Genomic DNA, 13,696 nt, shown 5'->3' with positions numbered 1-13,696 from the left:
GCCGCCTCTTTGGGCCGCCCTTCTTGGCCATTTTTGGCTATCACAAGGCAATAAATTAACAAAAATGAATGGATACGAGTGGCAGGGCCAGGAGGAGGATGAGAGTGGCCTACACACAACTCAATCTACTAGGGCTTGCCACGCCCCAGCTCCTCCTTGTGTGGGTAGGCCTTTCAGATAGCGACATGGAGCCAAAGTGGGGGACTGGCAAAGGGCTGTGGTGCAAAGTGCAGTGGGTTATTGGCGCACTTTTATGGCCAGAAAAATTACTTGTCGCACGAATCTCTCGCTTTTCATGCCTCATTGGACTTTTCGGCTTACAGGCGAAGAAAATAACTGTACCTTGAACTAAAATAAGTATCTCTAAGTATCCTTAACTCCATCCTTATCCTCAAATCACAAATAAATATGTATAACTCCATCTAATTAAATTTAACCAAGCTCCCCCCACTCTAAACCTTTGACATTTTATTCGCCGTGTCTGTGGCTTTCATTTCACTCCTTTGCAGGACACTCTCACAATGAAAGTGTCACAAGTTGGATGGGCGTGTTGCCCCGGGGCCAGTTTTGGGTGGGTTCAAAGTGCACTTTATTCAATTAAAAAGTATCGGGCGAGGTTCGAGGGTTCCGGCAAGAAACGGGTCATGGAAGCCGCCCGTCCGCCTGCCCGTCGGCCCGCCTGACATGTAAAATGTTGTAAATGTTTGCCGAAGGCAAATTGTCCAACCAATTATGATTGCCAAGAGTGGAGAAAAGGGGATGGGGAGGGCGATGTCGGGCTGAGGTCGTTAGTGGCTCTGAATGTTGAAGGTTTTGCGGATTGTGGGTCGATTGTGCCAATGTTGAACCAGTGAACTGACACAGTTTCTGCAGCTTAAAGCCACTAAACAGACGTAAGGCAAACCGGCAGAAGCGACGGCCTTTTGATGGGAAAATGGCTTAAACAAGCGGCTAATGAAACAAAGAAATATTTAAATATTGTTTTATGAACGTGAGACAACAAAGGGGCTTCCCGAGTGCGTCTTGTTATATCTTTCACGGGGGGAAAGCTAAATCTCTAAATCAAAATCTGGATGCAAATTATTTTTTCGATTTTTCGTCCAATTTTCTGGGCCATCCCCTTCGAAAATGGGGAAAGGCCCATGGGAGGCCGACATGGGCCACTGCGAAGACCATATCTTCGACAATACTTATCCGATTCTTGAGAGGAGCATCTTAAACGATTTGTGGATCGATTTGCTACCAATCTGCATCAAAATCTGGATGCAAATTATTTTTTCGATTTTTCGTCCAATTTTCTGGGCTATCCCCTTCGAAAATGGGGAAAGGCCCATGGGGAGCCGACATGGGCCACTGTGAAGACTATATCTTCGTCGATAGTTATCCGATTCTTGAGAGGAGTATCTTAAACGATTTGTGGATCGATTTGCTACCAATCTGCATAAAAATCTGGATGCAAATTTATTTTTTCGATTTTTCGTCCAATTTTCTGGGCCATCCCCTTCGAAAATGGGGAAAGACCCATGGGAGGCCGACATGGGCCACTGCGAAGACTATATCTTCGTCGATAGTTATCCGATTCTTGAGAGGAGTATCTTAAACGATTTGTGGATCGATTTGCTACCAATCTGCATCAAAATCTGGATGCAAATTATTTTTTCGATTTTTCGTCCAATTTTCTGGGCTATCCCCTTCGAAAATGGGGAAAGGCCCATGGGGGGCCGACATGGGCCACTGCGAAGACCATATCTTCGTCAATACTTATCGGATTCTTGAGAGGAGTATCTTAAACGATTTGTGGATCGATTTGCTACCAATCTGCATCAAAATATGGATGAAAATTATTTTTTCAATTTTTCGTCCAATTTTCTGGGCTATCCCCTTCGAAAATGGGGAAAGGCCCACATGGGCCACTGCGAAGACCATATCTTCGTTGATACTGATCCGATTCTTGAGAGGAGTATCTTAAACGATTTGTGGATCGATTTGCTACAAATCTGCATCAAAATCTGAATGCAAATTATTTTTTCGATTTTTCGTTCAATTTTCTGGGCTATCTCCTACGAAAATGGGGAAAGGCCCGTGGGAGGCCGACATGGGCCACTGCGAAGACCATATCTTCGTTGATACTGATCCGATTCTTGAGAGGAGTATCTTAAACGATTTGTGGATCGATTTGCTACCAATCTGCATCAAAATATGGATGAAAATTATTTTTTCAATTTTTCGTCCAATTTTCTGGGCTATCCCCTTCGAAAATGGGGAAAGGCCCACATGGGCCACTGCGAAGACCATATCTTCGTTGATACTGATCCGATTCTTGAGAGGAGTATCTTAAACGATTTGTGGATCGATTTGCTACAAATCTGCATCAAAATCTGAATGCAAATTATTTTTTCGATTTTTCGTTCAATTTTCTGGGCTATCTCCTACGAAAATGGGGAAAGGCCCGTGGGAGGCCGACATGGGCCACTGCGAAGACCATATCTTCGTTGATACTGATCCGATTCTTGAGAGGAGTATCTTAAACGATTTGTGGATCGATTTGCTACCAATCTGCATCAAAATCTAGATGCAAATTATTTTTTCGATTTTTCGTCCAATTTTCTGGGCTATCTCCTTCGAAAATGGGGAAAGGCCCATGGGAGGCCGATATGGGCCACTTTGAGGCTTTGATACTAAGTAGTCGATGATTCGGAGCATAATTTTTCAATTCTGTCGAGAAAGATAATTCACGTAATTCCACCTTGAAAGTTTTGATAAATGACCTTTTAAACATTTATCACCAGCACCCGTACAAACGTCATATTTGTCCATTTTCTCAGGCTTGAAGACGGCAGACGTAAATGGGAGCCGAAACAAATCATTTTAAGAATTATGGCAATTTGCAGTTATTAATCAAGAAGGCGTCGAGCAATATGGCCACTACATCACTCCCCCTCCACCCAAATGGATTCATCAAGTATGCAAAAGCCACTGAAACTATAGTACTAGAGACTCGGAATCAGAACCAGAATCCGAATGAGAGGCAGAGGCAGAAGCGGTGTTGCAGGCAGCCGAAAGTGGCAAAGATTTACGACCTACTTCCATATGCATGACAGCTGCAAAACGCTGCCAAAGTGACTGACTAACTAACCAGAAAGTGAGAAGGCATGGTCCGAGGGGGAGTCCACATATGCAAATGAGGACACCCTAACTCTTCCTCATCGAGGCTCTTTGGCAGCTCCTTTGGCTGCCTGCAATTTGCATTACTCATTTGACACTTTGTCTATCAGGTGGAATCGCAGACAGACGCGCACAACACCTGGGAGTCCTGCCCAAAAAAACCACCTCGATGGAGCTCCTTGGAGGGAGACGTTGATGAACGACAGCATCTTGAAATTCAGCAGGCAGGAGTGAAATCCTTGAGTGCCAAGGCAACAAGCAGACATGCATCTCGTGCACTTCAAAATATTTTGGAGGCATCTGGGAAGAGGCTTCATAAGGACTTGTTTCCATTGATTCGTTTCTTCGAGTGCTGCAGTAATAGAGGGAGATGCCTGAGAATCGTAGAGGAAGTTATACATATGCCTGATATAAATCTTGAGAGCAACTTCGCCTGTCATGCACAACATGAAACCACTAATTGATGTGAAGGCAGCCCCAGACTGGAGACTGAAGACTGCAAACTCCAAACTCAACACTGGGAGGCACTACTGGGAAGGGGAGACCCAAAGACGAACTGAAACTGAGACCTGGCTGCGAAAAGAAAGACTTCTTCTGCCAGTCGTGTTGCATGACTAAACTTTGGGTTGCTTTTTCATTATTAATCAACTGCGAATGGCTCACAGTTGCAGCTCACAGCACAGTTCAGTTACTTACCACTGTCATGCCAATACTAATTAGGGTTAAGTAATTTAATTTCTGTTCGGTTATAAATTCCAGCAGCGCTCGGGGAATGCGACAAGTAATTGTTGTTTATTTGCAAATATTTGCATGCCAGCAGAGATATTTAATTACTTGTCAGAAATGCGATTTGGGAAACTTATTTATTGTCTTTTCGAAAGTCAGAAATATAAAACAAGTCATTAATATTTTCAAGCCAATAACTAATTATATTTTTAAATTTCTTCTATTTTTAGGTAAGTTATGAAGCTGAAGCTAAGCCCTTCTCATATTCACTTGACACTTGGTAAGCCTCTTTAAAATCCATTGCCAAGGACAACATGCCCATATGATAGTCGGCCATATAGACCAGTCAACAAACCCATTAGGCGGGTCCCGTTTATAACTCTCCGAGATGTCGTTGGTGGCTGAACATTTGTCGCCTCTCCGCTCCGCAAGGACAAACACAAGACGGGACAAAAAAGCAACTTTCATTATGACATTTTATTGTCCTGGCCGCCATTTGTGCCACTCATTGTGGCGGCTCCAGCTCCCGCTTCAGCTCCTGTGCCTGTATCCAGGACACAATGAGGATGACGATGATGATGGGCATGCGAAGCCATCGGAGCGAATCCCTGAATCGGGATGCTGCTCTCCGGTATCCTTGGCAATGTCAAGCGCTCAGGATTGTCAGCCAGGACATCAGCAACAACAAGAAAATGGCGTTGTTCCAGTAGTTGTTGTTGGTCTTTGAGGCCATGTCACTGAACACCAACAACAGCATAGTTTTTTTTAGAAGCTGCACTGGAAAAATAAATAAAATTCAGATTAAATAAGAGAATATAAGGACCTATTTATTTCCTCTCTCTGTAGGGAGTATCCTTTACCGCCCACATCCTGTTTTCTATTTTCCACTTTGGCCATGGCTTCTATCCACTTGTCCTGTGTTTGTTTTGGTTTTCTGGTTCTCAGTCTCGTTGATGTCCTGACAATGGCTTTGATAATTATTATTAGTTTTATTATGTAACTTTTATGCTAGTTTGGGGACCGTCCCCTGCCCAACGCCCCCCTTGGATAGGGTCCTGCTCTCCTTTGTGTCCGACTTGAGTGAAATACTAGTCCACTTTTTGTAAAAGTTTTTGTTTGCTAATTAGAGGAATTTGTGAAATAAATAATGACATCTTCCAGCTATCGTTATAATCTGTTTCATGAATCAAATATATGACTCCACCTTGTAGTCGAACCACTCCAACGATCTCAGACATTTTGTTAAGCCATTGTTGGCTATTTCTTACTTATTTTAAGTTTTTCTTCCGGCTTTGTTTTCTTATAAACTTCTCGGGCATTCAAAAGCAAATTCAACAATCCCACAAAACAAATCTGCCGCAGACCCGAAAGAAGTTCCTCAACGACGCAACTTTTCTTGTTTAAGAAAATGAGGAAAACTTCTCAAGGAGCCGCCCCCGCAGTCTCGATTTCTCCTTTTATTATGCCTTCAGCTTAATTAAATAAAATGCAATTTAAAACCGTTCATTGTGCAATCGCTGCCTTTTCTTGTAAGCACAAAAAACTTACACCCTTTATTTTGAAGCAAGTCCCCCCCTCGGAAACCAACCTGGAAAACAACACCCCTGGTGGGTGTGCGTGGCAAGAAGTCGGAGTAGCAGCTATAAGGATGCAATATAGTGGAGTAATGTGGAAGTTAAAGGGTCGTATGGTGGCAGGAATACGTAATGAGTAGGTTCCTTAACTGAAGGGGAAGTATGGTTAAGAGATTAAATTTAATAAATAACTGTAGATAAATTATAAAATATAATTAACTATTTTAAACCTAAAATACAACCTAAAATATCTTTAAATTTTTCACAAAATTACAACAAAAGGGAGTTTCCTAATTCGTTGACTTCCTTTAAAAGCAAATTCCCTTACACATGAGCTGATTGCAACGATGGCGGCGATGATGGCGTAATGCCACGCCCCCTCGCCTTCAGTCTTCAGCCCACCACCCAGTGCGCCCACTTTCCATGTCTGCGACTTGCGTCTTAAGCAACTTGCGCGGTCGTTTAACTTTCGTGCGGCAGCGATTAAATTTCCAAGTTCTTGGACTCGAGCTCTGCCTTTTATTACACACACTCCCCACACCCTACACACCCCTTTCAGTAATTTTCCTACTTCTTATCATGTGTTTACCACACTGGAGAAAAATTATAAGGGCTTTCCAGCGACTTTCCGCGAAAAAGAACTGCACTAAGCGCATTAATTGAATTGTAATTGCCGGCAGAGTTCGTTTTTTACTTCCAGCCCCTCCCTGAGAGCCCTTCCGTCCTCCTGAAATGTCTAAAGTGCTTTATTGTTGTTGTGTCACCGATTCGGGAGCTCGGAATCGGAGCCAGCCTGCCTGCCACTCAACTGGTTTACCCACAAAGTCAGTCGCAGCTTCCCTCGGGGGTCACCACCTCCTCCCCGGCTTGTGAGTTTTCCGAGGCAGCGACATGCCCGGCATCTGGCCAATGCAGTCGCTGATTTGTGATTTCCAGGGTAGCTCCGAGGGTTAGGATGGGTAGTACCTCTATCATAGTGAAGTATATAAGTAATCGTAGTTCTCAAAGATAGTCCCATATCTTCCGATTTGAAATTCCAACTCAACCCAGACCCTATGCCCTTTTCCAGTTACAGAGTATCTCCGAGATGGCACCATAAATCTCAATTTCAATTGTGCATTCCAAACACTTCTTGTTGTTCGGTTGTCGGTTGTTTGGCTCTTTTTGTGTTGGTTTTCAGTTTGGTTTTGTTGGGCTGTGAGGCATGCAACATTGGTTACTGCTGCCCCTCTCCCAGCTCGACTAGCTTAAAGGACGCTGAAGGTGAACAACTGCAACTGAAACCGGTTTTCCCACAGCCTTCTGTCCTCCTCCTCAGCTCTGCAAAGTTTCGGGGCAGCAACCAAACAAAAATGTTTGCAGTTGCATTCACTGATTAGAACGTGGCAAGTTAAGCAGTTTCCCCCAGCAGTTTCGTTTTTCTATCTAGTTTTCCTGACTGGGAACGGGGCCGGGGACAGCTTACATAAATTCACGTCACTCATACGCCACGTGGGCTCGGTTCAGAATTGCGAACATAAAGTGTCGGCTAGTTGGTGTTTCAGTCTTGTTCTCGATTTTCCCCTGCATGGCTTCCTTTCTTTAGTGCACTGAGATAAATGTTCTATAAGATACTACTTGATATTAATATTAAAACTAAATGAAAAAGCTTATTGGATATTTTTTCCTGGCCTTCCATACTTTACATATTTCTTCTCTGAACATTTCTCCTTGGACTTTCCTTTGTTGCATCAACTTCCCCCCCTTGGCTCAATCAATTTATGACCTGCAACGCAGTCCTTTGCTGCCATTTGCCACATTACTCACGTATTTTTATTGGCTCCTTCGGGCCACGCCCCTCGCCCCTCGGCCCGCCCACCGCTTAAGCCATTTAACCCTTTTGTGCATTGGCCAGCGTTTTAATTTGCCAGGATAGCCGCTGCCATGGCAGCATATCCTGCCTTTATTTCATATTTTTCCCTCCATTGTTCGGCTTCATTTGTTGGTTCACTGGTCTGGGGGGACACCACACAAAGAACACCTCTGGGGGCACAAAGAAAACACCCAACAGATGAAGAAATATTTACACTCCTCGCCATGTGATGGTTAATTAAGTTCGGACAAACGAACCGCCACCTAATGAAATGCCTTTCGGAGCTGAAATTGAATTGATTTTGCATTCGATGGCATCGGCAGTGGAGTTTGCTCAATAATTAACCTGAAATAACTCAATTAGGTGGCAGAGACACTACTTACTCGGGGGTTTTAATCAACTTGAAACCCCAAGCCCCAAGACAATGCCACCTCCTGCTGCTTTCGAGATGTATCGAGTTTCTGGGTTTCGTTCTCAAAGCTCCATCAATCATAACCAAAAGAAAGACAGGCTCCATATTCCCAGAATTGCTGTCATAAAAAATGTATTTTAATGTGAAACACTTCCAATTAAAACCAGAGTCGGAAAAGGGAGCCATGTATGCAGATAGTGGTTGAGCTTTCTGAGGCTAATAAATTTCAAAGCCCAATGAATAAACAAACCCAGTTGGTTAGAAGCCAAAAAGCCATAAAAGTTGCATCTTCAATCGAAGAATAAACAGAAAGCCAACAAGAAGGAGCCAAGAATGGCCCAAAGGAAGTACTTCCTTGAGAGAAACTTTAGTGAAACTCTTTTGTCTAATTATGCAAATTTTAAACTCACTGCCAGCTCCTAGCTCTGCACTAGCCTGTCTGGCCAGGAGAGGAAAAGTGGCCAAAACAAAGTTGGCCATCAAATTAGTTTTTGCGAAAATTATGTTTGCAGATCTTGGCAGGCAATTAAGTTAAATGCAAAATCCAAAACCAAAATAAATCCCTTTCAAACTAGTTGGAATTTGTATTTTAAATTAAATTATGTATATTTTAGGGCCCTTATATTTCGGCCCTAAAAATCATTTAATTAGTTTGGCAATTTATATGGAAACGAGGTCAGTTATGAGAGGGCTTTTCATAGTTTTAGGAAATAGTGTTTCAAAGGGCAGAGTACTAGCTAGAAATTGAAACTCTTGAGACTCTAATCACACACTTGATTCTTTTTTTTAAATTAAATTCTTCGTAGAGTAGTACAAGTATCTGTTGGATGGCTGGCAATTAAAGCACTTGAGACACTCGCCACTCTCCACGCCAAATGACTTCCGTTTTTTGCTTTTAATTCAAATTCAATTCAAGCCGAAAGACGACACACACACATGAGAGTGTGTGTGGATCTACTTCCTATGTGCCCCAGGCTCCCTGCCTCAGAGGCATCATCTGCCAATTCCCCTCCATTCTGGCCTCCATTAACTGCCTGTGCGTGCTGTTTGTTTGCTTTAATTCTTGTTTTCTTTTTTTTTTGTATTTTGGGCATAGCTGTAAATTGGTTCTCACTCTGCCTGATGGTGGCCAGAGGAGGGGTGGTGCACTAGAAAAAATATTTATGGTTTAACTTTCAAATAAAGATCTAATCTAACCCCTCGAACTAGAAGCTTGAAGAGGCTTTAAACACCTTTTAGCTACTCATTTAGAAGCTCTTTCCATAACTTTTTTTTTTAATTTTTCTCAGTGTACCATCCTAACTGATGACTCAAAATGTTTATAGACCTTTTTAGTGGGAAAAAGAACGTTTTGCATTTTATGCGATTTTTTGTTCGTTTATTGCAATAAAGTGCAGTGGCAGTGGCGGCGGCTAAGGGCAGAACTGAATGAAAGTGAGACCGGAAGTTTGTGCTTCTCTCATTGTTGATTGCGGGACTATATAGGGGACTATATATCCGAATCTTTGGGGGGAGGGGATTGGGGGACACGGTTCATGGTCGATTGGTTTATTCGAGAGGGAAATGTTGGGCTGCTTTGTCGAGAGGAGGGGGCGGAATAGGAAATCAATGTGTGGCACATGCGGCGTATACTGAATGTTATGCCACCGAAAGGGACTTTGTCGAGGGGACTTTTTAATTATTCGTACGATCGAGTTGCTACGCTCCTAATGATCTTCACGGGTTTTAAATTTTGATGGCTTCTTGGAAAAGTGTGGAGATACTAATGTTAGGCCTTTGGGCAATCACTCTATTTTAAATTCAATTATAATCCTTTATATCAGAATTTACCGATGTCTGCTTATTATTTTGCATTCAAATCCATTCCTTAATTGGTTTATAGTCACCACACACATTTAAATCCGATTTAATGCCATTCCACCCCCCTCCCCTCTGCAGGAAATTGTCAATTTCCTTCCTCGTCCCTGGAAAACCACAAAAAACACTGCCAAACATTGTTTACCATATTTATTCGGTCGACATAAACATGAGTTATTATTGCGGGCTCTGGGGGGGGAGGTCAACTTTGTCCACAACTTTTCGGTCCTTAATCCGTCTCATTACCAGATATATAGAGTACAGTTTTGGGTGGAACGGGAAGCAGAACGTGTGGAAAGTTGCAGCTTATCCCTGGCCCGACTACCTGGCTCGGGAGGTAATTGGCTCTGCACTGCTATTCTGCTATCCTGCCGGCAGTGCCCCAATTTCTCAGTTATTTGTAGTTATTTAAGTTTATTGATTTTATGGACCCACAGCACACACATCCTACAGATGTGGAAGGAGAGTGGATTTGGGGCAAACATTTTGCAAATGTTTTCATTAGCCAAACTTTGATTACATGCTAAGCTTCAGTTAGCCGCCCCTCCAACCCAATAAACTTTTTGCCGCATTTATTATTTAAATGATGTTATGTGAGGCCCTCATGTGGGAGGAGTGAGGGTCAGGCAGGATTGATGGTTACTCACTTCAAAAGTCAATTAAGTTGGTTGGTCGGATGGTCCATTATCCCAGACCCACTTCGCTTAGGGAAGGAATGTATTCCTCTACTACCATATCTGCTTCGATTTCAAATAAAATTCATTTCCTATTCGAAAAGTTGCTGCTGCCCAAAGTGGGCACGTTGTTTTCCATTAAATTTGCCTACTTTGAGAAGGGAATAAAGTGTCAACTGGAACAACAAGGGGAAGTCAAGATTGGGGACTGAAAGGCACTGCAAGAAAAGGGTACTTTGTCAGAACTCTTGCCTATAAGAAAGCTACTTTATACACCCATAATTAACCTCCCTTTTTATTTGCTCAGTGGATGAACAATATGAAAACCAGAAGAAACTGGTAACTGGCAGCCTTGTTCGGCCAACGTGGCGTATGCGTAACTTGCGAGGACTCGCACTCCAGAGACCCGACCCTCACGTGCCACTGCAACGGGGAAGATAAAAAGCAAAAGTTAAAACCATTTCACACGCAATTTTTAGCCTACTGTTCCCGTTGTTTGTTCTACCTGGTCACCTGGGGGAAAGAAGTCAGGTGAACAGGTGAGTTGGTGGGGATGGTGGGGGGGAGTGCGTGTCCCGACAGCCTAAACAAATGCAACACTTTCGGGGAGGCCCAAAACAAGGAGCCTGGACTGAGTGCCATGACTACAAAATTTATATTTCCTCACTGCCACAACTGGGGGGGCGGAGCGGCCGCAAAAGTTTTTCCAGGTGCGGTTTTTGCGGCCCGGTTTTCAGGCCTCGGGGCGATCCAAATGCAAATTAGCCCCGACCGGGGGTTCGGGTAATTGAAATGGGCAGGGAGCCGACAGGATGGAAATGATTGATATTTTTTATCGTAAGTCTAGATGGCTGATAAGGGTCATGAAAAGGGTGATTTCTAAGCTAGGAACTTTATTAAAAATCCATCCTAAAGGTAGTACTTTAAGAGCAAGTATCTGAGATCTATGGCGATCCGAACTAGGCTATCTGTAGTTTAGGTCTCTAAAAATAGATTCTTGTTTACAAACAGCCGGTGATAAGAATGTGGTTTCCTGAAGTGGAAAATAAAACAACCGCATAGCTTCCGCATTAGATTAAAGACTTCTAAAGGGGGGTGCTGGGGATAGCTCCATAACCTATCCCTAGGATCCCTTCGGAAAGGCATTAAACCGTTGTTACCGTTTTTTTATTGCCAACAGAGCCTGGCCCACAATCGCAATCAAAGGGAGCTCTTGGGCTGAGCCTAATCTAATTTCTTTGGTGGGGAATTCGGGCCTTACAGCACGCTCTCTTGGGAATCGCCTGGAGAAACTGGGAGAAAGAGAGAGAGTGCGGGTGCCAAAGGATAAGGTTCTCTTGGCATCGGATATTCCCAGGCTTTTAATAACTGAACAAGCCGCTCATTAATAATTTAAAATGGGGAGCACCAAAATATGCGATGTGCCTGCCCCCCACCCTGCCTCTGTCTCTTCTCTTATCTGGCTCTGGCAGAGAGCGTGTGGAAGCCAAGAGCAGAGAGACAAGCTCTCTTTTGTTTGTTGCTTGGCCACATTCCTTCATTGGATACCAGTTCGTGTCTCTGTTGTTTGTTGTTTCTCTTTCTCTGTTGTGGATGCCTTTGGATGGATGTCTCCCTCTCGCTCTCACTCTCGCCCCCATCGCTCCGTCTCGCTTTCTGATGATTCATGCTTTCTGCTGCACGAAACAATGGGCCGCATTTTGTTGCTTCTTAAATAATTTATTTTTGCCAACACTTCCTCGAAGTCGAATGCAATCGGCAGCGTCAGCATTTCTTTCATTTCTTCTCTCTCTTTATTTTGAATTTCTTTTGTTTTCATTATTTTATTTGTTTACCTTTTGTTTTTGCTTTTTATTGTCAGATGACTGAGAAAAATAAATAAATAAAATTACTCATTATGTAATATAATATTATTAGTTATTTTAAATTTCAAAACCTATATTAATGACCTAATTTTGGAATATATAATTACTGATTAATTAGAGCCAATTAATTTTCTCTCTGCATTTATCAACACTATTGTGAGCCCTCTGTCTTTGTCTGTGACGTAAGCCAAATAAAGAAAATTAAACCGGAACGCAAGCTCGTCTTCAGCTGTTCAAACTGCCGGCTGCGCTCTTACCTTGCCTATTCTTGGCCTGAATGAAATGCTCGTAGTGAGTGGACTTTGTTGTGGAGGCCCCACTGCTGCAGTTGCTGCTGCTGCTACTGCCTCTGCTGCGAAGTTGCTGCCGCGCTGTGTTGCGTGTTGCTGGCGTGCTCAGTTCACAATTGAACGTTCGGCGCGGCTGACGTTTCGCTCTCGTACGCTCCGCTCCGTTTCCGTTTCCTCCGAAACCGTCGTGCTCAGTGGCTCTCAAACTGCGGCTAAACTCTCGTGTACGTCACTCGGTGTGGTAGTAGTAGTGGCTGGATTTTGTCGCAGCATCATAAATCACAGCTTAAATAACAAATAGCCACCCAGCAACAACAACAATAAATATTATAATAATCATATTTAATAATTTGTATCCCCCCTTTTTTGCATTTGTTGTTGTTGTTGTTGCTGGGGTGCCTATTTATTTGCCTCTCGTGTGTGTGTTGGTGTGCCTTTTGTGTTTGTTTATTTGAATTGTTTGCTATTTGAGCAGCCGGTCGGAAAGTGCGCACCCCAATAGAATGCCTCTGGTTTCTGGTTTCAATTAGAAGTCCGAGTTGGGCCCCCCTATCACCTTCCCCTTTGATAGCACCCACATGACGGGTTGAAGTCCGTTCATTCAAAACATAGGAAGCCGAAAATGAAGGTTACTTCTCAGGCATTGCAGAGCAGTTTATTATTATGGCTGTCTTTGGGGCTCTTTTTCGCAATTGCGAATCGCTAACGATGCTGAATTGGCAATAAACCCAAGTACAGTGGTGACTGATACATAAAAGAAACTACTCTTTCATTCAAATATTTTTTAAATAAATAATTTCCATTTAGTATTTTAATCGGAACTGAAAGACAATAAGTTTATACAAAATATTAGTCCTAAAGAGTTACCACTGTACTAAAAACAAATATGTATCATAATCCATTCGAGTTCAAGGCGGTGCGTGACTTTGAAGTGTAAACATTTGGCCATAAAAAGAGATAATGGTGATAATGAACTTGGAGCTCGCCTCCAGAAACTGAATGAAAAGAAAGCTTTGGAAGATTCTATCAACTAGTAGAAGACTCCTCTACAAATTCCAGAACATAACTGCTTCAAATGGCTGCCAATCAGCTGACTCAGCCCTTACAGTTACCTCCTCTCGAGCCATTTGCATGCAGCGTCAGCTGAAAAGTGTGACGCAAATGCTCTCGATTGCAGTGGCTGTCAAACTGCGTCAGTCAAAGCCCGCGCCTTGTCTTGTTTGATCTCTTAACGAGATTTGCCTTTGACCCAGCTAAGCTGCAGCTGGAGAGCTGCCTGCC

The 13,696-nt window shown here is 43.1% G+C and overlaps 1 protein-coding gene across 6 annotated transcripts in view; it reads left to right on the top strand.

Moving 5' to 3' along the window:
- The window catches only part of Eip63E (cyclin dependent kinase Eip63E), a 98,324-nt gene that overhangs the window by 31,826 nt on the left and 52,802 nt on the right, over positions 1-13,696 (top strand). For 2 of the 6 annotated variants that reach the window (XM_017242824.3, XM_017242823.3), the window contains exon 1: positions 12,531-12,639. The exons of 3 other annotated variants lie outside the window; for them this stretch is intronic. The gene's annotated coding sequence lies outside the window, so the exon portion shown is untranslated. Of the gene's footprint in view, positions 1-12,530; positions 12,640-13,696 lie in introns of those variants that run through there. One more of the 6 variants, XM_070279606.1, reaches the window with a different exon arrangement.

Source organism: Drosophila bipectinata, chromosome 3L (genome assembly GCF_030179905.1).
Source record: "Drosophila bipectinata strain 14024-0381.07 chromosome 3L, DbipHiC1v2, whole genome shotgun sequence".
NCBI lineage: Eukaryota > Metazoa > Arthropoda > Insecta > Diptera > Drosophilidae > Drosophila > Drosophila bipectinata.
The sequence above is the reverse complement of the archived record's forward strand: the minus strand, read 5'-3'. Positions and strand labels throughout refer to the sequence as shown.